The sequence below is a fragment of the Anthonomus grandis genome, chromosome 16, assembly GCF_022605725.1.
Source record: "Anthonomus grandis grandis chromosome 16, icAntGran1.3, whole genome shotgun sequence".
Lineage (NCBI taxonomy): Eukaryota > Metazoa > Arthropoda > Insecta > Coleoptera > Curculionidae > Anthonomus > Anthonomus grandis.
In genome coordinates this window covers 10,258,652-10,282,765 of record NC_065561.1, presented here as the reverse complement: position 1 = coordinate 10,282,765, position 24,114 = coordinate 10,258,652, and the positions used below count along the sequence as shown (strand labels likewise).

At 32.0% G+C, this 24,114-nt stretch overlaps 1 protein-coding gene across 6 annotated transcripts in view; it reads right to left on the bottom strand.

The window, feature by feature from the left end:
- LOC126745795 (PDF receptor) overlaps positions 1-24,114 on the bottom strand; it is a 388,971-nt gene that overhangs the window by 333,687 nt on the left and 31,170 nt on the right. The gene's annotated exons all lie outside the window — the stretch shown is intronic.

Here is a 24,114-nt window from a genome sequence, read left to right as displayed (position 1 = left end):
AGACTTATTCGCAGTGAACTAAATAGAGAATCGGCAAAAAATGTATATTTTACATTAGTTGAGTCACATCTAAGATATGGTATCCAGTTTTGAGGTTTTGCAAGCTCTTGTCTCTTGCAGTCAGTTTTTGTTTTGCAAAAGCGTATAAGATTTTGTGGGGCAGGTTTTGAGGACCACTATAAGCCACTTTTTATTCGAGAACGTATAGGAACATTAACTTGTATTTTTATTTTATTGACTTCAGATTTGGTTTTCACACGAATGCACTTACGACAAGATTTAATTCTAATAACTTGGGTCTGTGCATCCCCAAGAGTGCCTTTACGAAACATTTAATCAACTGTGAGGAAATCAAAATATATAATCACTTGTTGATATGAGGTTTGATAAAGGTAATGATAAGAGCTTTAGTAAGTTAGCAAAGACATTTTTATTGAGTAAGGCATGTTATAGCTTGGATAAATTTTATAAGGACTATAGATGACTGCGGTGAAATACTTGTTTTGTTATCTATGGCATGTATGTATTGTATTGCCTATTTTATTGCCAACAAATATGTTTTATTATTTTATCATTGTCAGTGTCAATATTTGTTTGTCTTTGACAATCGATTTTATTTCTTTTGATCTGTTTTTGTATTGGTTTTATCATTTTGACAATTTTGGTTTATGTTAATATTTCTTCTAGCTTTGTAAATGAAGTTGTTATACTCTCTTTAGACAATAAAGCATTTTTTGAATTTGAATTTGAACAATTATGCCCCGGAGTTGATACTTGACAAGCAAAAATTGTGCAGGGACAAACTTTACTTAAACATTTTGCGTAAGTAATAATGGACCTTAGATAAGCAGAAATTTAGAACATCAGAATTGAATACCATGGGAAATAAGAAAAATGCATACTGTTTCCAGCATTCTCTTAACAAGAAACGTATTTTCGAGAAATTTGATTAAGAACCCTAAAGCAGCATATAGACATGTGTAATGCAACGTGCAACGCAACCAGATTCACTCGCTTAGACGGTTGCGTGTAATGCGAGCTGGAATGTTCGCCGCGAGCCAACCCAGGTATCGCTTTTTCGCGTGAACACAAAGGCGTTCGTTGTGAATTGTCAGTATGCGCTTGTACGGGTTTGACAGTGGCGAAGCGTACGAGTAGACAAGGTAGACACTGTCTACTCAAAAGTATCCAGTTATTTGTCATTAATTTATCACGTAAGTATTTTATGTAATTGTTGAATTAAATTTTAAATTGCTGCCGCATCAGTATTCAGCCTATTATGCCTGAAAAATTTACTCGCTGGAAAGAAATTCGAGATTTTGTCTACCGAAGTCGACCAGCTATTTTATTATGCTGTTGAGGTTATTGTTTATGGATAGACTTGATCTGGTCGGCCGCAATACATCTTCAGTTTTGTTTTGATGAATCTGCATTTGGCACTTGGTGCGAGTGCGTGCTATAGTAATTTAGTAATTAGTATTTTTATTTTTGGATGTATAGAAAAGGTTTTTTTAGTGGATATTTTAGTGGTTATTTATCAACGACTGTTCGATATTGGCAATTGTATTTTAGTTGTGTTTTTATTTGTCTTTAATTAATTTTAAAACAATGGATCTTATGGATTTATAAGGTTTTTATGGTTATACCTATGTTGTATTTTTTTGTAAGTAGTATTTATTTTTATCTATCTATCTTTTTATGCTAGTAGTAATTTTTTTTTCTTTTTTATATCACTACATAATTTTTCTCTTTGAGTAAATATTTCATGCGCCTTCATTCTCTATTTCATTAAATCGAATAATATTTAAAACACATTTCTTTCTAATTAACGATTTTTATTGTTTGTCTTCTCGAAAAAAAAATTCACGCTTCGCCACTGACGTTTGAGTAATGTTGCAGCAACGAATGGAAAACGAAATTAAAATGTGGACGGAAGAGAAAGTATTAAAATTAATTAACCGTTATAAAGCTAAATAAATTTTATGGTATCCCAAAAATTCTCTGTTTTAGAAAATGCCTTTAAAAAACGATGCATAGCGGGAAATTGAGAAATTATTAAATACAAATTATATTGAATGCAAAAATAAAATCATAAGTATATTTTCGTCGCATCGTAGAGAAAAAGTCAAACTCAAAAATAGCGAAGGAACTGAAAAAAGTAAGTAACAAAAATTATTATGTTTTTAGTGTTTTGTGTCTGTCTATAATTATAAAAGATACAGGAATCTAACAGCATTGTTACACATTAATAAAAAAGCCTCTGGAATATTCTGAGGACGAATGTTTGCACATTTTTGAATCTTTTGAAAAGTAATACGTATTCATTTTCAAAAGAAATATGTTAGATTATAATACAGGCTTGTCAAAAAAAGAAAATTTTGTCTTTGCACAATGTATTTTTAATATAATTTTGATCGGATATTTTTGATTTTGGTTCTTGACTCCTATTTTCTTTTGGTATTTTAACACGTTCGTGGACAATGCGGCTATAGCCGTCATATTATTGGCCCTTATTTTGGACATGATGGTTATAACAGTCATGCGTATTCTTGTTAATAAGTAAATGACGGCCTAACCCGTCACAGTGTGCATATGGTATTATGGGTCCTTAGAGAAAGTGTCCTATCATATACCGCCAAAACATTAAAAACGTCCCATAGAAGGCGTATATTTAAACACGTGTATAATTTTTTGCGCGTCGGTTCCTGTATGGTAGTGACGGTCATGACCGTCCGAAATTGCATTTGATTTCTGTTAGTTGTCGAAAAACTGTCGTTGAGCAAGCATCTCCATAATTAATTATTTGTGTGTTGGTGTTAAAAAAAATATTTGGTGAGTATTAATAATTACTTTTTTATTGTTTTATTTAAGATAGGCTAATTATGGGTTGAGTTATAAACTTTAATTTTAGGTCATGTCTTGGGAAAAAGAACAGGAGTATCTGGGAAGGTTGTATGGCGAGATCTCCGATGAAAGTAATGATGAAAACGGAAATATGCAATTATTTAAAGAGTCAAATTCGGAACCGGAGGAGTTTTGGGATGATGGGGAGTTCAGTAATGACCCTAACTACATTCCAAGTTCTGAAGAGGATAGTGATAGTGAAAACGAAGTGAGAGGAGTCGAGGCTGAAGAAAATTTAAATGTCGAATAATGCAAAGACGAAGCTGATTCAATAGGTATATGATATGAAGATGTTAGACCTATTCGTGTGTTTGGCTTTGATAGTACTAACTCAGGCCCAGTTAACGTAAACGAAAATTCATCCCCTTTTGATATTTTCAAAGACATTTTTTCTGATGAAATTTTTGATATGTTAGTAACGTCTACCAACATTTATGATAATAAGCTGTGCAAATCTAATAGACCTTCACTTAGAAATAGGCGTCTGCTTAAATTTCGGGAAACTGATAAGGCGGAAATTAGCAAGTTTTTAGGAATATGTTTACTTTAGGCACAAGTAAAGGAACCAAGTGTAAGACATTTATTCAGCAACAACTGTTTATACTACCATCCAATATTTCCATATTGTATGTCTGGCCATCGCTTTAAGCAGTTACTACGATGTATTAGTTGCTATGAAAGACCAAATGCAGATAAGAATTTAGAAAAAAAAAAGTTGCAAAAAGTTTCTGGTATGGTTGATTTGGTAGTAAAAAATTTCCAGAAATCCTACAGACCTTATGAAAAACTTTCTTTAGATGAGTCACTCTTATTATTTATAGGCCGGTTAAGTTTTCGGCAATACATTCCGAACAAAAAAGCACTCTATGGAATAAAATTTTTTGAACTTACGACTTCCGACGGTTACGTATTAAATCTAGAGATTTATCAGGGCAAATCTGACTCTGATGAAATTGGAGGAAAAACGCACCTTCTTGTTAAAAGATTAATGAAACCTTACTTAGATCTTGGACATCATGTTTACATGGATAATTATTATAATTCTGTAAAGCTATCCCAAGAGTTATTACATCATCAGACGCATACCACTGGAACCCTTCGCAAAATAAGGAAAGGCAATCCTAAAGAGGTCGTTGATTGTAAACTTAAAAACGGAGACCATATATGGAGAAGATCTGGAGAGCTGTATGTCTCAAAATGGAAGGATAAGAGGGAGGTGCTATTTATATCGACTGCCAACAATCCTGAGCTAGCAGAGGATCCTAATAAATTCGGCCAATTAAAAGTAAAATCAAAAGCTATTGCCGATTACAATGCCAACATGTCAGGTATAGACCGTTGTGATCAAATGGAAAGCATAATAAGAATCAACCTGTAAAAATATACGTGTAAATTTTGTTATAAGTCAGTTGATTTAAGATTGATTTGCATGTGCAATCTCTAACTTTGTTAATAACTGTTGTTAATTTAGGACAAATTTCAAAATGCAAGTAAAAGAAAATGGTAAATACAAGAATTTATTAAATATTTGGATAGTTTCTTTAAGTAATTTTAACATTTGTCCAACAAAAATATGGTAGCAACACCGAAACTTGACCACATTTTAAAACTTGCTGGATCTTTTTGAAACGCTCTGTATCTTTTAAGTTTAAGATTCTAAAAGATAGAGTACCTATTTCTTAACAAAACTAGAAATCGCATATCCATAAAAAATCAGACTTATGACAGAATAAAAATAATAATAATAATAATAATAATCTTTATTTTGCATAAATAGCTACATACAAAAACAACAAATTTCCCAAAAAATTAATGAAAATAAAAATACATATAATAATAATATTAATGTTCATAAACCTAATTCAACAACATATTTACTCAACAAGAGTACCATATAAGTAAGCAATAAATAACAAATGCTGGGTATCCCGATCCCCGACACTTGCATCACCCCGGTTTTACCAGGAACAGCAGCATCCCGGTTAATCCAAAGGATGCCGCATTATTCCGGTCCGTCTAAACATTGCCATGTCGGCGAACCCCGCCACCAAAACTGGTTCAAAAGTTATTAAAAATTACCACATACATAACTCTAAAGCGCTCTTACTAACTTTACAATAATATTATTAATTAATTAATTATTAATATACCCTTATAAATAATTCAATATACGCTTATTGTGTAAAAAATATAAAATACATATGCACTTGAGGTTACTATTAACATATGGATCTAAACAAAATAATTGATGTAATCAAAATTCGCAGGGCTCGCAAATAACCATAAAATGTTACGCCAATAGGTGAATCTCGGTCATGAGGTTAATTACCTATGGGCTGGTGAACTAGATCGAATACAGGGTGTCCTGGTTTTTTTGAAGAGACCATGTCAAATCCCGGTTAATCCATGAATACTTTTTCAGTATCCCGGTTGTTCCATGGATAGCAAACACAGCTATTCTGCCACCCACAAACATCTCATCATTAATCTTAGTTCACTACAATATTTATCTGCACATATATTCACTATAATAATTCAAGCCACATACTAAAATTAAACTTAAAATAAGTGTTAAACTGAAATAGTGATCCTAAACAACATACTATAAAAAATAAACAAAATGAAAATAAAAAAACAATTAGGCAAAGGTAACAAAAATCCTAGGACAATATATGTGCCCTAACCAGCCTTTTAAAATTATTTACAGAATCACAGTCTCTTATGCTTGTTGGTAATCTATTAAAACCTTGTAAGCCTCTCTGTAGGACAGAATTTAACATCTGGTTAGAGTTACACCTATCGATCAGTATGAAATTGTTACAGTTTCGAGTTTGATAATGATGAACATCTCTAAAAAACTTCACCTTCTTACAAATATATGATGGTAACATATTATTGTTAACTTTATACAAAAAAAACATAGATGCTAAACATAATTTTTTGCTTAACAGACAACATATTCAGAACGTTATGCATCATTACGATTGGTGTATATCTATTGCATTTCAAAATAGTTCTCATTGCTCTGTTCTGTACAAGCTGCAACTGTTCAATTTTAAAGTTTGGTAAATTGTATAAAATTGTTGAGCAAAATTCAAGTTGCGGAGCTGCAATGCTATTATACAGTAATAGTTTTGTAGCCATTGATAATTGTTTTCCTACTCTTGCAATGAAACCAATTTTTTTGGAAAATTTGCTAGTTATGTAATCAGCATGTGCATAAAAATTTAAGTTACAATCAAATATTACTCCAAAGTATTTAATTTGACTCTCATATTCTATCTTTTCATTATTTACCAGAATGTTAATATCTTTCACATTAATGTGCATTAATTTGCTCTTTTTCTCAAATAAACAAAATTTCGATTTTGATGTATTTAGACAAAGAGTATTACTGCAAAGTCATTTAAATAAATTAGATAAATCATTATTAAGAATTATTTGCATTTCATTTAGATCCCTCCCGAATAAATCATAGTGTCGTCAATAAAAAGCTCTATTTTACAACCACTTATAACATTGACGATATCATTAATATATACCAGAAATAACAGGGGACCTAAAACAGTTCCCTGAGGTACTCCATATTCGTTTATTAGTAATTCTGACACTCTGTTTTTAAACTTGACTTTCTGCGACCTGTTTTGTAAATAAGATTTAAACCACATTAAAACTTTATGTTTAATACCCATCTTTTCCAATTTTTTTAACAGATTAGCTATATTTACAGTCTAGAATGCTCTCTTAAAATCGAGAAACACAGCCAGAACAAAGTTGCCCTTATCCAGTTCTTTCAAGAAGGTATCGCATATATTAATTACAGCAGATTCACATGAATGACGCTCACGAAAACCTGATTGTTTTATCACGAAAATATCGTTAGAATCATAGTATTCGTAGTTGTTCTTTCACAGCAATTTCTAACACTTTCTCATAAACCTTTACGGTATTTATTGGTCTAAACTAATTGTGGGAAATAGTATTTAGTACTTTTGGTACAGGGATTATTGTTGACACTTTCCAAGCCTCTGGAAATACTCCGCTTGAGAGTGATGTATTTACTATATTTAAAAGTCGATTTTCAGTCACACTACATACGTCATACAAAACCTTTTTTGAAATTCCATTTTCTCCGCCTTCGACATTTTTCATATTTTTCAGAATTATCTTTAATTCAGTTAGGGATATTTCTTTAAAATTTGAGAACTCCGGATATTGAATATTAGAGGGATTGACAAAGGTGTTATAAGAGAGAGAATATTTTGGAATACTATTGATAATATCAATTATACTATTTATAAAATATTTATTCAACTTTGTTGCAATTTGCAATTCATTTGAAATCATTTGGTTATCAAATTTAATTTCGTTTGCTAATAAAATATTTTTTCCAGGAAGTAACTTTTTGAGGTTTTCCACATTTCACGCAGATTTTTTTTATTTTCATCAATAACTTCTCTAAAATATTTATCTTTTTCATTATTAATTTGATTAACAATTAAATTTCGTACTCTTTTGTATTCCCTCCATACTCCATCATCTTTTTCTACAACAGCCCTAACATATAACTTATCTCTTACATTCATTCCCTCACAGATATCAAACGTAATCCAATCTTTTTGCAAATATTTCTGTTTTAGAACAATGGTTTTATTTGGGCACATAGAATTTAATATATTTGTGATACTATCAACATAAATATTTGCCAAAATATTCACATCCGCACTATTATTTGTCCATTCAGTATCATAAAGATAATCATGGAGTTCGTTTACATTGTAGCTCTTCATACACCTACGATTAATAATCACATCACGGTTTTCATTTATTTTCAGAGCAGGATGTACAACCAGAATACAATGATCACTTATCTTGGGTGTTAAGTGAACCTTAAATGACAAATTCGCATTATTAGTTACAATATAATCAATTAATGTCTGACTTCTATCTGTAAAACGAGTAGGGGAGTCAACAATTTAAGAAAAACTATTTGAGTATATAGAAGATAGAATTTATTCACCATAAAACGAAGGTTTAAGTAAATCAAAATTAAACTCTCCTACAATAATGTTGACACCCTCAAACGCACTAACCTGATCAAGATAATCATTAAAAAAGTCCACAAACTTTGCATTTTCAGTTCGAGGTGGATGCTATAAAACGGTACAAAGATATTTGACTCTTGATATTGAAAATTCCAGCGATAGACACCATACACAACTTTGAACACACTGTACATATTTTAATTTATATTTGAGATCACTTCTTATTAATGCCATGACTCCTCCAGTTCTTTTATTATCTGTCAAGCACTGTTCAATATGGTAACCATCGACATTCAACTCACACAAATCAATATCTGCACAAATATGAGTTTCGGATAAAAGCAAAAGCTGAGGCTGCCAATCACTTACAAATACATTAATATTATCTTTATTATTTAAATATCCCTGGCAATTAAAATATATAACACTTGAACCTAAGATTTCAGAATCTAATTGCTAAAATTGCTAAAACAAGTAGGTATGTTATTTCACATTGATTCATATTTTCTTTTTTTATTTTAAAAATGAAGTAAAATAACGAACTCATAATAGGAATCAATTTGTAAAAATATACTTGTCTATTTTGTTATAACCCAGTTGATTTTGGACGGATTTGCATGATGACATCTCTAATTTTGTTAATAATTATTAATGATTCTTTCTTTTTTTTTTGCAAAATGCAAGAAAAAAACTGTGAATACAAGAATTTATTAAATATTCAGATAGTTTCTTTAAGTATTTTTTTTTATTAATCCATTTTGTAAGTTTTTAATGTTCTTATACGAATTTATGAGAAAATGCAACTTTTGTAAATTTAAATTATTTTATTTTGAGAAAGTAACAAAATTATAAGCAAATTATCGTAGAAAACTTTTTAACAGCATTGATCCTGCCATGGGACTTTCTATTCATTACAAAAGTAAATAATACATTTTCTCGTATTTATTTGGATCAACAGGTGATCTTTTGGGTATATTTTTAAATGGATATAACGTCTGTCAGTTTCTCCGTGAACCAATTTCTTCTATTATTCACTGTCGATGCATTCATATGACAAATAAATTTTTTGAGATGTAGAGCTTTTTCATTAAAAAATTATGATCAGTAATAGTCATAATAAGGATTTCTGCCTCGTGGGGTTCTAAAAATATTGGCTTTTGTAAAAATCTAAAAACCGATGCTATAATTCCAAATACGTTTTCAACTAACCTGCATGCTCTGCTCAAACGGTAATTAAATATTCTTTTTTCCGAACCTTTTGCATGATCCCCTGCCAATGATTTCATAATATATTATATTAATAGAAATGCAGAATCGCCAAGAATAACATATGGAGTTTTTTTTTGTTCGGTCGCTCAAACGCTTATGCTGAAGAAGCCTTAAATTCTGATTCGCCAAGTTTTTAAAAAATATAGTATTTTTGAATATTCATCTTGGTCCTACATCAACGAACAAAAAATTATACTCTACATCAACTAATTCAAATAGTACAATACTAACAAACGATTTATAATTGCGGTATTCAGTTCCATAATTAATTGGCGCTTATAGAACTATTTGTTTTCCGCCCATGGCTGCAATACAATGTGTAAAAATCCAGACTTTCTTAAAATTTGCCACGAATTTATTCCACTCCATGGATGTTTTTGGGAGCTGCAATATAAGTATATTATGATACAAATTAAGTGATAATTTGTCCAAATATTAAATTTTATAAATGCTTCAAATACTTTTTTTCATTCGAATTTAAAATTAATAATTTTCTTTCAGATTACTAACGATGATCAGGTTGAAGTAAATATGCCTTCGACAAGTAAAACAAGTGAATCAATCAGTTTTCCTATTCTACCAAAAAAAGCACCAAAGCAATTATCAGATCTATCCCAGGTCCTTGGAGTTTTACGTTCGTCAACTTCTCAGAATGAATCAGCGCTTTCTTCTGATGATAAATATAAACATTTTGCCAATTTTGTTGGTAGCAAGCTAAAAACAACTCGCGTAGAACAAGCACTAGGAGAAACATCTTTAAGGCTGATCAAGGCTTTTTTAACTAAAATATTACCAACCCAGTTTAACACCAATCCCATACTTTAAATTATTTTTAAAAACTATCCAGAACCTGTCACTTAACTCACAAGATTCGTTTATTCTAGAAGACCACATTTTAACGAACGGTCTCATTATTTTATTAATGTTGTTTGATTCCTAAAGAACTTTGCTATCCTTTGTATTTTACTTTTCTAATGAAATAAAATATTGTAAAAAAAACTGGTATGTATATTTTCTTTCAGAGGGCAATTATAGCCAAACAAACTTGGGGAACGATTTGTCAGATAAATTGTTTTGAAATTCAAAAGAGGTATTGCTGGCTTAAGCATGAATCTCCTGTTGCCAAAAATCTCATTGTATCTGCTACTCTGTCGTCTTGCTATTTTTGGCCCAATCAGTGTAATCAAAAGCTCAAAATCAGTGGATGACATACCAGTTAAATTTTTATATTGTCTCTTTATTTATTTTATATATATGTCTCCTTTACTTATATTGCTATCCAACTTTAACCACTGTGATACAGTATACGGCCCATGTTTGGATCAGTTTGATTCTCGTAGAATTCAGAAAGTACAAAATGCGTGCCTTCGCCTTATTTTTGTGATTCGCCGCAGAAATCGGATATCTTATAGACATCGGCTGGCTTAATATGTATAACCGCAGAGAACTACACTTCATTTCGTTGGGCTACAAGGTAATAAAATTTAAATCTCCCCAATACTTGTATAATAGAGCAGATTTTCGAATTAACAACAATAATCGTCACTTACGCAATTTACATCTTCTTACTATTCCTCGACACAGAAAAGAACTTTTTAAACAAAGCTTTTCATATAATTTGGCTTTCAGTTTGAATTCCTTAAAGATTACATAATTTGATCTGGCCTGTTCTACTTTTCAAAGAAAAACTAGAGACATTCTGTTTTTACGTCAGTAAATAAAGTTGGTCTTTTATTTTGATATTGATTTTTTGTGTGATGTCGCTGAAAGTGTTTTTGTATTTTTGAGTTTCAACTGTTATGATCTGTAATTTGAAATATTGGTACTGGTTGTAAAGCAATTTTTTTAATGTTATATTTTATAAATTTTTTTAGAGAGCGCCTAAACAGTATCTGGTCTGCGTACCAGAATACTGACGTAACACGGCCTTTTATTTTTCATAGACATTGTGTATTTCTAAATTTTTATATTGTATTTTGTACTTGTTTATGAAAAGTAATAAATTTTGTTTATTATTATTATTATTATTATTATTATTATTATTATTATTATTATTATTATTATTTTTACAGCCAGTTAAGGCTCGCACTCCCTCTGAGGGGGGGAGAGGATCATTTACTTATCCCAGATACCTCCGATATCAAAAGGATTAAGCTGTGTGGTCTGTGGGGGCCTTTTCGGTGCCCTTAAGTGACCTGAAATGTAGAGTTATTTCCTAGGAATTTTCGGGTGCTGCGAGCAGTTGCCAGTAGTACTGCCTTTTGCATGTGCTTATATAGATGTTCGCCAGTTCCTAGTTGTTTAAGGTATTCCAGTAGACTCTTTGGTATTACACCCGTTGTCGATATAACAATTGGGATGGTCTGAACATTATCCATTCTCCATTGCCTTCCGATTTGAATTTCTAGATCTCTGTACTTGGCGATTTTCTCAGTGTGTTTCTCTTGCAGATTATTGTTGTTCGGTATGGCTACGTCAATTAGAGTTGTTTTCCTGGAAACTTTATCTATTAAAATAAGATCTGATCTATTATGCCTTACATGTTAATCGGTAAGTACACTGCGGTCCCAATATAACTTATATCGGTTATTTTCCACTACGGGTTCTGGAGTATATTTATAATGCGGAACCTTCTCTGTTGTAATAAGTTCCAACTTCATTGCCAGCTCTTGATGTAAAATTTTCCCAGCTGAGTCGTGCCGTTCTTTGTATTCTGTCGCTGCAAAGGCCTGACATCCTCCTGTTATGTGTTGGATTGTCTCTGATGTTTGGCATCCATACCGGCATTTGTCGTTTTGTACGGACGGATCTCTGACGATGTGCTTGAGATAATTTCTTATTGGTATAATCTGATCTTGGATGGCGAGTAGAAAGCCCTCGGTTTCTGGAAACATCTTGCCTGATACCAACCAATAGTTCGACGAAGCAGTGTCGACATGATTTTGGCTGATCTCATTAGGATGCCGCCCATGAAGGGGCTTCTCCATCCAGATGCGGAGTTTTTCCTGGTCAGTATGATGGTAGCTGCGCACTTCCTCGCTCTTAAGTTGTAGAGGAGTGGAATCATCTATTTGATTTATTGCGCGATGCAGCGTGGAATTTTCTCCTTGCCTGTAAAAATAGTATCTTAAGTTAGTGATTTGTTTTTCAAGTTGTTTACCCAGATCTATTAATCCGCTTCCTCCAAGGTGGCGGGGAAGCATTGTTCTTTCAGTGGCACTTCGAGGGTGGTGGTTGTGCGTTTTAGTAAGTAGGATCCTCACTTTTCTTTGTAGCCTTTCTATGTCTGTCCTACTCCAATTAATTACCCCAAAAGAATTACTAAGAGCTGAACATGCGTAGGAGTTAAGTGCCTTAAACATATTTTTGCTGTTGAGATTGGTTCTCAAAATTTGTCTTACCCTTTTTACAAACTCGTTAGTCAGTTCGCATTTCATTGTTTGCTGTTCAATCGTTTGTGATTGTTTCATCCCCAAGTATTTGTATATTTCGTGTTCGCCCATGGCCTCGATGGTCTGGAAATTCTGCATCCGATATTCTCTTGGCTGAATTTTTCCTCGGATTATATTGAGAGTACGGCATTTATCTAGTCCAAATTGCATGCCGATGTCGTTGGAGAACTCTTCTACTATATGCAGCATTTGGTTTAGCTGGTTCCTAGTTGCAGCCATTATTTTTAAATCATCTATATACAGTAAGTGATTTAACTTTGCAATCTCGGTGTTATAATCTCGGATGCTAAACCCATAGTTGGTAGAGTTAAGACGGTTCGAAAGAGGGTTCATAGCAAGGCAGAACCATAATGGGCTCAGTGAGTCCCCTTGGAAGATTCCTGTTCGAATTGGAATGTTGTTTGTACTTACTGCGCTTTTACCCTGTACTTCGAGCTGGATCGTTGTTCTCCAACTTGTCATAGCGCTCTCTAGAAAAGACAAAGTATTACCATCAACTTTATACACTTTTAAAATGTTTATAAGCCATTCGTGTGGTACTGAGTCGAAGGTTTTCTTATAGTCGACGTAGGCAGTAAAAATATTTCTCTTATTGTGATATGCCTGGTTGTTGATGACAGAGTCGATAATAAGTTGTTCTTTACAGCCCATAGAACCTTTAGCGCATCCTTTTTGTTGTGCGGCTATGATGTTGTTTTCCTCACAGTGTTGATAAATGCGCTGTGTTAAACATGAAGTGATAATTTTATACAAAGTAGGTAGGCACGTTACCGGTCGGTACTTAGACGGATCTTGTGTGTTGTTCTGGTCTTTAGGCAGTAGATAGGTTACTCCTTGCGTTAGGAACGCTGGCATTTCCTGTGGGTTAAGAATAACGTGGTTAATTAATTCTGAGAGTTTAAGATGCATACTCCGTAGTTTCTTTAGCCAAAAGTTATGTACTCCATCTGGGCCAGGTGACTGGGCCGACTTCCTCGATGGTGAATGGTCGATGTTCCATCTGGCTATATTTATTACTGTTTTGTTTCTCTTCAGTAACCCAGCTTGCGTTGATATTGCATGTTGTTTGAGTTGATATTGCTCGCTAAGTTGTTTGGCCCAAAAATCTTGAATTTGTTCTTTCGTAGGTTATTACTTATCTGGGTGATCTGATTTTGAATTTAGCTCTCTATAAAATTGTTTTTCGGCCTTTTCAAAACGAAGATTGTCACGTTTTCGGTTATCACTGGTCTTGTATTTTCGTAAGCGCCCTGAAAATAAGGAAAGTTTCTGTTTTAGAGTATCCAGTCATTGTTGAGCTGTATTATTTCCTGGTTCATGCCGAGTGTGGATGTTGTTTCTCTGCAAAATTTCATCAACTTTCTGTTTTAGTCTGTTTGTTCGTGTACCCCTCAGATATTCTGTTAGTTGGCCGATATCTTTTCGAAACCTCTGAATTTTTCGTTGAAGTCTGGTCTCCCATGGCGGTATCGGGAGCTCGGTTCTTGCAGAGTCATTGTGGGTCCTTATCTTAATCTTCATGGTTTTAGCAACGGCAGTTGCTGCGCTATAAACTAAAAGGTGAAGAGATTGCATGTTATTAATATTTAAAAGATAAGGTGGAAGAATTTTGGTGTTTAAAAGTTCCATAATTTAACCTAGTTTTTTTGAAGAGTTTACTTTTGGAAGTTTGGGTCTTATCAGTGGGTTGGTTCCCTCAAATTCTAGCATCGCACGTGCCATTTCTGCAGATAGTTCGTGATATAGCTCAGAATTGTCCTCTTGGGTGTTTTCGGTAGTGTTAAGTTCCTGTGTGTTATTTAATACGTTTTCTATTACAGGTTGCTCCTCAGCTGGTTCATTGTTAGCGGGGTCTTGTTCGTTATTAGTTTGCGCTTGTATTTCTTCTTTAATGGTATTGAGTCTTGTCTCTGGAATTAGATGATTACGCATTATTACCCGATACTGGTCTGCTACTCTCTGTTCGATGACTTGGAGATGTGGATAGATTCTCCTAAATTCGGCATGTAAAGGTTAATTATTATTATTATTATTATTATTATTATTATTATTAATATTATTATTATTATTATTATTATTATTATTATTATTATTATTATTATTATTATTATTATTATTATTATTATTATTATTATTATTATTATTATTATTATTTACTCAGATTTCAAAACCGTTTCTTTACCGTCTCTGAACCATTTCTTTTATTAAATAGCTGAGTTTTCCACCAGCGGCGATATTTTTTCGAGGGCCTGTTTTTTTCTAGCAGACAATATGTTAAAATAAAAAAATGATCCCGACCGGACATCCTCGTTTGTTTCACATGCGGATACTTCTATTTGCAGAGAAGGTTGCAGTAAAGACATAAATACCTATTTTTGCATTGCAAGTTGCGTTGCACCTTGCATTACACACGTCTCTACGTGGCTTAAGTCTATCTACATCTACAAATCTACAAATTATCATCTACATCTACAAATTATTGCAAAAATCAATACTGCTATCTCATGTAGATACCAACTGTCGAAAGTTCGGGAACTCTGATGTTTTTAAGTTCCTGAGCCAATTACAAAATTTACTACATACAATCAGCTTCTTAGTTTTATATAGCATCAATAATTATTAATGCTAACTGACATACCCGTATTAAGCATTAAAAATTAATATTTCGGTTATAACTCGAAACGTAAAACAGATAGCCAACTTCGGTTTTCAGGTTTCTCTAGTGAATTTAATTTAATTTTCGATTCTCCTATCAAAATTATACCGTGCCGTTTAAATTTTTATGGAAAAATGCAAGTAACAATTTTTAATTGAAAAGACGCTTCCTGCCAATTTTTAAAAACTTTCACATACTACTGGATACAATATATAAAAGTACTTAAAACTGCTACTAATTTTTTAAAAGGTATAGCCATTTAAACAATTACACTTTCACTACATTCCCCTACTTTACTATATTATAAAAGTCAGTACGCCAATGAGTCTTTGACCGGTACATTAAGCTCACATTTTGCAAAAAAAATAGAATTGAATTATTGACCTTTCAATTACGCACACTACTGGCCAAATTTTGAACTCAAAAATTATTTCCAGCATTTTCTCTTGCCACTTTTAAAATGACAAGAAAAATTCAATGATGTCAGATTAACAGTTTTCGAGATATAGCTGCGATCCACACTTCGTGAAACATCCTGTATGAGTATTTCTAAATATACTTATTTGTATTATCTATTATATCGTATTTATAAACATCCTGACTGATGAAGTATGAAATTCACCTTCTTGTGGTCTTTTATATTTACAGTGACTTCTGACCAGTAACAGCTTGTGACAAAAAAAAAATCAGGTTAAATTCTTGTCCATATAAATAATTTGTCTATATGGAAAGTGACAGAAACGCGGATTCTGGAATTTTTTTAAATGGATTCATCAAAAAAATTGTGATAAAACCATCTCATTCGTACCTCATGTTAATTTTAAGGTTAAGATCGCCTATTTAAGACCAACACAACTTTTTTGAATTAAAGGGTCTTTCCCACTAAAACAGAAATATTTACTTTGCGGGAGTCCTGTTCTCTTCCAAAAAAGTTCAGAATTACTTGATTTTTATATAATATTCCATACAGAGATTACAAACCGCCACACTTGTATTTGAATAAAATACTAAATATTGCTCCATTTATAACGGTTTAAAGATTACTGTTTCCTTAATTTTTTTGTGTTAATAGAGCATTGCAGATAAATTAAACGCTTTTATTGTGGTAGCTATGTGACACTAAAATAAATTTGTAAATAATGTACAATAAATTTGGAATATGGCTGATCACTTGTCTGCTCAACATCGAGAAAATATATATAATTATGTGTCAAATGATAACTGTCTTACAGACTTGCAGGGTTTTTTGGTGGGTCATCTTAATGTGAGATCGATAAAAACAGGATTTGACGAGTTCCAAAAATATATGTCAGACTATAAATTTGATATACTGGGTTTAACTGAAACATGGTTAAATCCAGGTGCAGGTATACCTAATAACTTGTATAATATTTCTGGATATAGATTTGTCAGGCAAGATAGAGCTCAAAGGGGAGGCGGGGTAGCACTGTATATTAATAAAAACATAAGTTTTGCGCTAGTTGATCTAAATCAAAATTTATTTGAATATATAGCTATAAAATTTATAATTAAAAACAAAAACCATATTTTTATCAATATTTATAAAGCACCCACAGTGAGCAATTCTTTATTTCTTGATCAATTTGAGGATATGTTAGGTAACTTATCTGTCAACTATGACAATATTATTATAGTGGGCGACTTTAATATAAACCTCTTAAGTAACTCTACCTACCCCAACAAGCTTAGGCAGTTATTACATATATTTCAATATACTCAGCACATTCAGGAACCTACTAGATTTGATTTTACACATCAGACACATAGCCTCATTGATTTTATAATCACAGGTCAAAATATTAATTGTATAAAATCTGGATCGGGCTATTTGTCAAAGTATTACGGATCACAATTTAATATATTCTCTTCTCAAGATATCAAAAAATCATAATAAGTTTAAACCTATTACTTTTAGAGATTACAATAGCATTAACATTGACACATTTTTAAACCAAGGGAAGTTAATATCTTGGAAGTTAATATTTGGGCTTTTTGGACACAGACTTGGTTATTTTTGACACAGACCTATCTTTTCAGCAACACTAAAATAGTAAACTTTCCACTGCATATTTAAGACTTAAAAATATTAATTATAATAAAAAGTATCTACCTCAAAAACAAAAATATTTTTTATGTAATTCTCTGGTTCTGTCCCTGTTTGACTATTGTGATGTTGTCTATGGTGACTCGCTATCATTGGTAACTAAAAGATCCATTCAAAAGATGCAAAACTGGTGTATGAGGTTATCATATAATATATCTTATAGAGAGCATATGACGCCCTATCTAAATGAATTTAAAATTTTAAATATGGCCAACAGACGAAAACAACATTTTTACTGTCTCATACACAGAGTAATAAGTACTGGCAAACCCCCCTACCTTTTAGAAAAATTTAAACCGCTTCCAAGAACTACTTTAGGGCTACAGCGTACCGCCAATGACCAAAGCTATATTGTACCCCACCATAGAACTTCATGCTATGGAAAAAGTTTTGCATGCACTGCTGTTAAAATGTGGAATAGCTTGACACAAGTCCTTAAGAATTCAAAATTTTTGTTTTTTAAAAATTCAATAAATAAGATCCTATTGGAAGAACAGACTAGGTTATAAGTTTTAAAAGTCACATAAATAAATTTAAGTACTTAAATAAGATCAATATTATAATAACTTCGATGTTGAGATTTTTTATTTTTTATTTGATTTTTTATTTTTTTATTTCATATTGTTTCTAATATTCTGCCACGCCCTGACTTATCCCTAAAATCTAACTGTCATCAAGACTCGTTTTCCTTCTGCGCGCTCCCATTCTCTTCAGAACTCTTACTTTTAATTTGTCTTTTTGTTTTTTGTTTTCTTTTGTTTTTTTTTGGAAATTATTTTATTAAGTAGTTTTTTATTTATTTTTCTTTGCATACTTTATATGTACTATTTTTTTAATTTATTTTTTGTATTTATTATAGTAGCTATTTATTAGGTTAAGGGTCCTTTCGCAGGCGTCCGCTCAGCGGTCACTGTTACCGGTTTTGTAATCGTGAATTGGTCCTTTTTTGTCAACTGTGTATATTATGTGTAACTAAATGATACATGTATTTTTTACTTTTGGCAAAATAAACAATTTTGAATTTGAATTTGAATTTGAAATAAACCTAATAGAAAAAACAATCTTTGTTTTTTTTATTAAGGAAGTACAAAGATACAAACAGTAAATGAGACTTAAAGGTTATTTTAAAAATCTGCATGACACGAGGGAGTAACTTTACTAAAGATCATTTAGCAAATCTTGAAGATCTGACCGCTAACGTTCACTAATTTTTATTTTAGACTTGTCTGCAGGTTCAAGGCTCAATGTCATCATGAATATGTGACTCTTGCCGCGAACTGTTTTGACCGTCATTTTTGAAAAGTCTCCCTGACAATACGACGTTTCACAAAAAACTGTAAATAGATACTTTTTTTCAATTTTGTGAATTCTGATGTTGCCTAATTTTTCGTCTCCAACAAAACAGAATGTTTACAGAATGGGCACAATCCTCTTTATTCTACGTACGTTTTTATTTAAAATTTGCTTTAAAGTTCCACACTGCTAAAACCTCATGGCCTCATATTTGATGCTTTAATAATATGCTGGTTATGAGAATACGCTTTAAGCGGGATGAAATTTTTATTTGCGATAGCAATGAACGTGGGTTCTTTGTTAAACACCAGGTTCAATTTAAGCGAATTAATAATTCAAATAAGCTGGCAGCGTGCATTTTTGTTCGGGGTTCATAATTTGTGAAATTAGGATTTTATCAATATTATTTAGTCTTAAAAAGTCAAAATAACTTGACACCAAAAAGTAACTGAAGTTAAGGTGAAGTATAAAGTAAATGTCTTTATGAAAACAATATTTTTAAATTTTCATAAGAAAAGCATTATATATTATTTATATCGGCAATTAGTGTCTCTGAAGGGACACAAATTACCCGAACAAATAAAACGCGAAGCTGCTCTCAAGAAGTCCTCAAAATAAATAGCATTGTTTTGGGGGCTGCTGTTTGCTTCATGCAAATGAGTAAATCTAAATAAGTAAATTCAGATTTATTTATTTAATAAGAACAACCCCTGTTAAATGCAATATTACTCAGCATGACATAAGCAAATGTATGATTTATAGGATCAAAGACTTACGTGAGTAAATAGTGCAGGTCAAAATAAAAGCTGAACTGGATTCTACTCTGGGTGAATCTGCTCCTTCGTTAACAACAGTAAAATATTGGGTAGCAGAGTTTAAACGAGGCCGTACGAGCTGCCAAGACGAACATCGCAGTGGTCGACCAATGAGCTGACGACTCCAGAAATTTTAAAGAAAATTCACAAAGCGGTACTGGATGATCGTCGACTGAAAGTGCGCGAGCTAGCGGACATAGTAGGCATTTCAAAAAGTGCGGTACATCGCATATTAACTGAAAATTTTGACACGAGAAAGCTGTGTGCAAGATGAATGCCGCGTTTGCTCACACTCGAGCAAAAACAGTGTCGTGAAGATGTTTTAATTAAGGGTTTAGCGAAATTTAAACACCAGCTCACAAATCCGTTATTGCTATGGCCAAAATTAACGAATTAAAGTTTGAATTGCTACCTCATGCACCCTATTCGCCAGATTTAGCCCCCTCAGATTATTTTCTGTTTCCAAACTTAAAAAACTGGCTCACTGGTCAAAGATTTTCCAACGATGAAGAAGTTATGTCTGCAGTTAATGGCTATTTCGAGGCGCAAGACAGTTCTTGTTATAAAAAGGGTATCGAACTATTAAAACATCGCTGGGAAAAGCGTATAGAGCTAAAAGGAGATTATGTTGAAAAATAAATACATTTTTTTCCAAAATTTTCGTGTTTTCTTACTTGGGTCGGGTACTTCTGGGACCACCCTCGTATAATGTTAAGAAGTTTCATTATAGGCTAGCCAGGGCTATTCGAACTTAGCAAGCTATTGGTACGTTTTTGTTTTTGATGTATAAAAAATTTTGATTTTTTTTGGATTTGACTGTATCTCACACCTTAAAAAAGTTTTACTATATGTTTATCTAGATTTATTTTATAGTTTATTAGATAACCACAGTTACTTTTATATTAGGAAAAAAAAATTAAATTTTTGACTAATTTATTCAATTTTATTAGTACGCCTTCAAAAAAAATTAATGGCATTATTAATCTACACTGCGCTCCAAAATTAACAAAAATTTTTTATGTCTGAAACTATAAAAGTACATGTATTGTTAAAATTAGACTATTGACGTTTGATTTTAACTTTGCATATTGAGTGAATCCTCCGCAAATTAATCCGCCGCAAGGAGAATCCGCAATTTGTCAGAAGCTGACTGTGTTAGAGTTGTTACTCTTCACGAAGAAAGGTACCAAGTCAATCATCATCATAGTTTTAAGTCGGTTTGCATAAACTGGTAGCAACATTAGAAGTGAACACGTTGGTTGGAAAAAATGGTGATTGAGCATAGATTATATTTAGCGAGAAATCCAGATACTCTTTTATTTCTAAAGATAAACATACCAGAGGGTACCGAAGGCCAGGAGAACGATATGCGCAGTTCAACATAGTAGGAACCGTTAGTTATCAAATCAAAATCAAATCAAATCAAAAATGGTTTATTTGTCAAAATGTACAGTTTTATAGGTCAATAAAAATTACAAAGAGAAAAAAAAATTACATTGACAAATAGGACTATTCACTCGATTATAAAACCGTTTTCCCTAGTTAGCACAAGCAAAGAAGGGATGAAAAAGCCCTTTACAATTTACAGAAACAATTTAACAAAAATAAAAATAACATTTTTATATAGGAATGCAAAGTAAGATATAGAATTAATTAACCTAAGATTTTAAGACAGGCAGCGGCAGTGCGACAACGGACGAGCGCAAGGAGAGAGGACAGACGAGGCGAAAAAAGACCCCAAAAAATAACCCCAAAATGCGTGCATCGGCCTAGGCTATTAAAAAATATACGTATGTATGTTACGGAGAAAGAAAGAATAAGACTAAAAGCGGGATTTTAAAATATAATCTCCGAACATTCCACTGAAAATTAGCATATTATATACACATGTATATCTTCTGTTACATGTTACTATTTCTTGTATTATGTTATTATACGCATTAGCCCATTTTATATATCACCCTACTTGAATTAATTGCCAATTATTTGTTCCATAAGTAGTTTAGATTTTATTTGACCAGAGAAAGCTCCCAAGGGCATTTGCTTTATGTCATTGTTTAAGCCATTCTACATTTGAACAGCTACATCCTTAAAAGAACGTTGAAATGCTGCGCTTCTATGCAATGGTACGATAAAAACGTTATTTCGTGTGGCATGCGCATGTTCGAATTCTTGAAACTGACTTCTTAAATTAAATGGTTGATTATTATTTACTATGCGATATACAAAATTATACATATGTAGCTTTCTTCTATTGTTCATATTTAATATTTTATTATTATTGAGATAAGGCGATATATGGTTTCTGTAGGGGATACTATAAGAGAATCTCATACAGGAATTTTGGACTTTTTGTATAATTTTTTTATTTTGTGAAGATAAAGAATTTCCATAGACTACGCCACCATAATCAAACAATGACAAAATAAGACTATCGCACAATAAGTACTGTTGTTTTGCCGATAAATTTCGCTTAAACTTAAAAAGTTTTTTTAAACGTAAATAAGCAGTTTTCGTTTTATTTTTTATGTGTAATTCAAAAGAGATAGTTGTCAAATATAACGCCTAAATTTTTTGCCTAGGAAACAACAGGAATTGAAGTATTATCAATAGATATAGGATTTAAGGATAAGTTGTGTTCCTTTACCTTATATTAAAGTTGGAGCACATAATAAGAATTTTAGATTTTGTGGCATTAAGCTTAAGATTATGATTTTCTGCGTATTTATGTAGACTAATTAAATCACTATTAAAATTTTGATAGAATAGATTTATATTATTAAGGTGAATTGGAATATAAACTTGGGAATCATCGGCATATTGTTGCAAAGTGGCGTGTTTTATTACTTTGTACATATCAGCCACGTAAATAGAGAAAAGTAACGGCGATACTATAGAGCCTTGAGGTACTCCCTGGTTAAAAGGTGTAAATTCTGAGTAATGCTTTTCAGACTGCCGAACCACCATAACACAACTGTCTCTATTACGCAAATAATCCTTGAAAAAATTTACACCGCTCTCTGAAATACCAATATATTTTAATTTTGCCAATAACATATCATGGTTAATCGTGTCAAAAGCCCTACTAAAGTCCAATAAGGCCATACATGTTGGCTGACCATTCTCCTCATTTACCCTAATATCATTTAAAATACCCACCAAACTTGTAGACGTGCTAAAGTTTTTTCTGAAACCGGATTGACAATCGGGGATAATTTTATGTTTATCAACAAAATTTGAAATTTGATTAAAAATATGTTTTTCCAGAATTTTAGATGATGCTGGTAGAATACTAATTGGTCTGAGATCTTTATGCTCTTTTGGATTTGAATTTTTTGGAATGGGTTTAATAATTGCCCTTTTCCACACATTTGGAGACTTTTGTTGAAGAATACATTCGTTAATAATATGCAATAAAGGACTTAAGCAAAAAGGCAAACACAATTTTATATCTTTTATAGAAATACCATTGATTCCCGTTGCATTTGATTTAATAGTCGAGATTATTTTAATCATATTGTCTTGGTCCAAAAGCTGGAAATTAAGTTTTATATTATTTATGGTATTATTTTGATAAAATTCAATACATTCTTTACTTGTAGTATCAGGTAGGGTGGAAACAGTATTAAAAAATTGCCAATATCTGTTGGATTTGATATGTTAGTAGGTAGCTCGTTTTGATATATTTTTCCTTTGGTTAAGAATAGTTTATCTGCTATTCTCCAAAATTCTTGTCCTTTTTTGTTTGATAATTGATTAAAAAATGTTATTTTTTCTCGTATTATAGCAAGTTTTGTGTAGTTTCTTAGCTGTTTATAATATTCAAAATGAGGCTGAGATTTACTTTTCAGATATTTTTTATGAGCACGATCACGTAATTTGATAAGAGTTTTTATATTTTCGGTTATCCATGGACAGTATATTTTCTCTTTAATAATTTTATTTTTAGTCGGAGCATGTGTATTTAAAAGCTGTAAAATATGTTCATTAAAAAACTTCACTTTGTCATTAATATCTACAAGGCGGTACATCTGATCCCAATTTATAAGCAAACCATCGTTTATAAAATTTTCCATATTTAGGTTGTTATAAACTCTGAAAGTCATGGATTTTTTTTTAACCTTTATGTTATCATATTGAAATATTGAATAAATCAGATTATGATCCGTGATTGTTTCTGCTATGGCAAGCGACTCTGAGTTTAATGACACCAAATCATTACTGCAAATTATATAATCAATAAGGGTACCATCACCAGTGTTCATGTTAATTCTTGTTGGTTCTGTAATATGCTGTGAAACATTGAAATATTCTAAAATAAATTTTAATCTATTTGAATATGTATTTTGTTTTAAAAAATCAATATTGAAGTCGCCTGTTATAATTACGTAATCGAAACTTAAAGTTACCCTAAAAAGATCCTTCAAGTTATCTAAAAAAGCTGGTATGCTATTGGCAGGTGCACGATATATCGTAATAAGGGCGAAAGGTCGTTTTTTAATTGAGAATGATATGCCCAATACTTCCAAATTATTAAAAGCTAAATTTAAGTTGT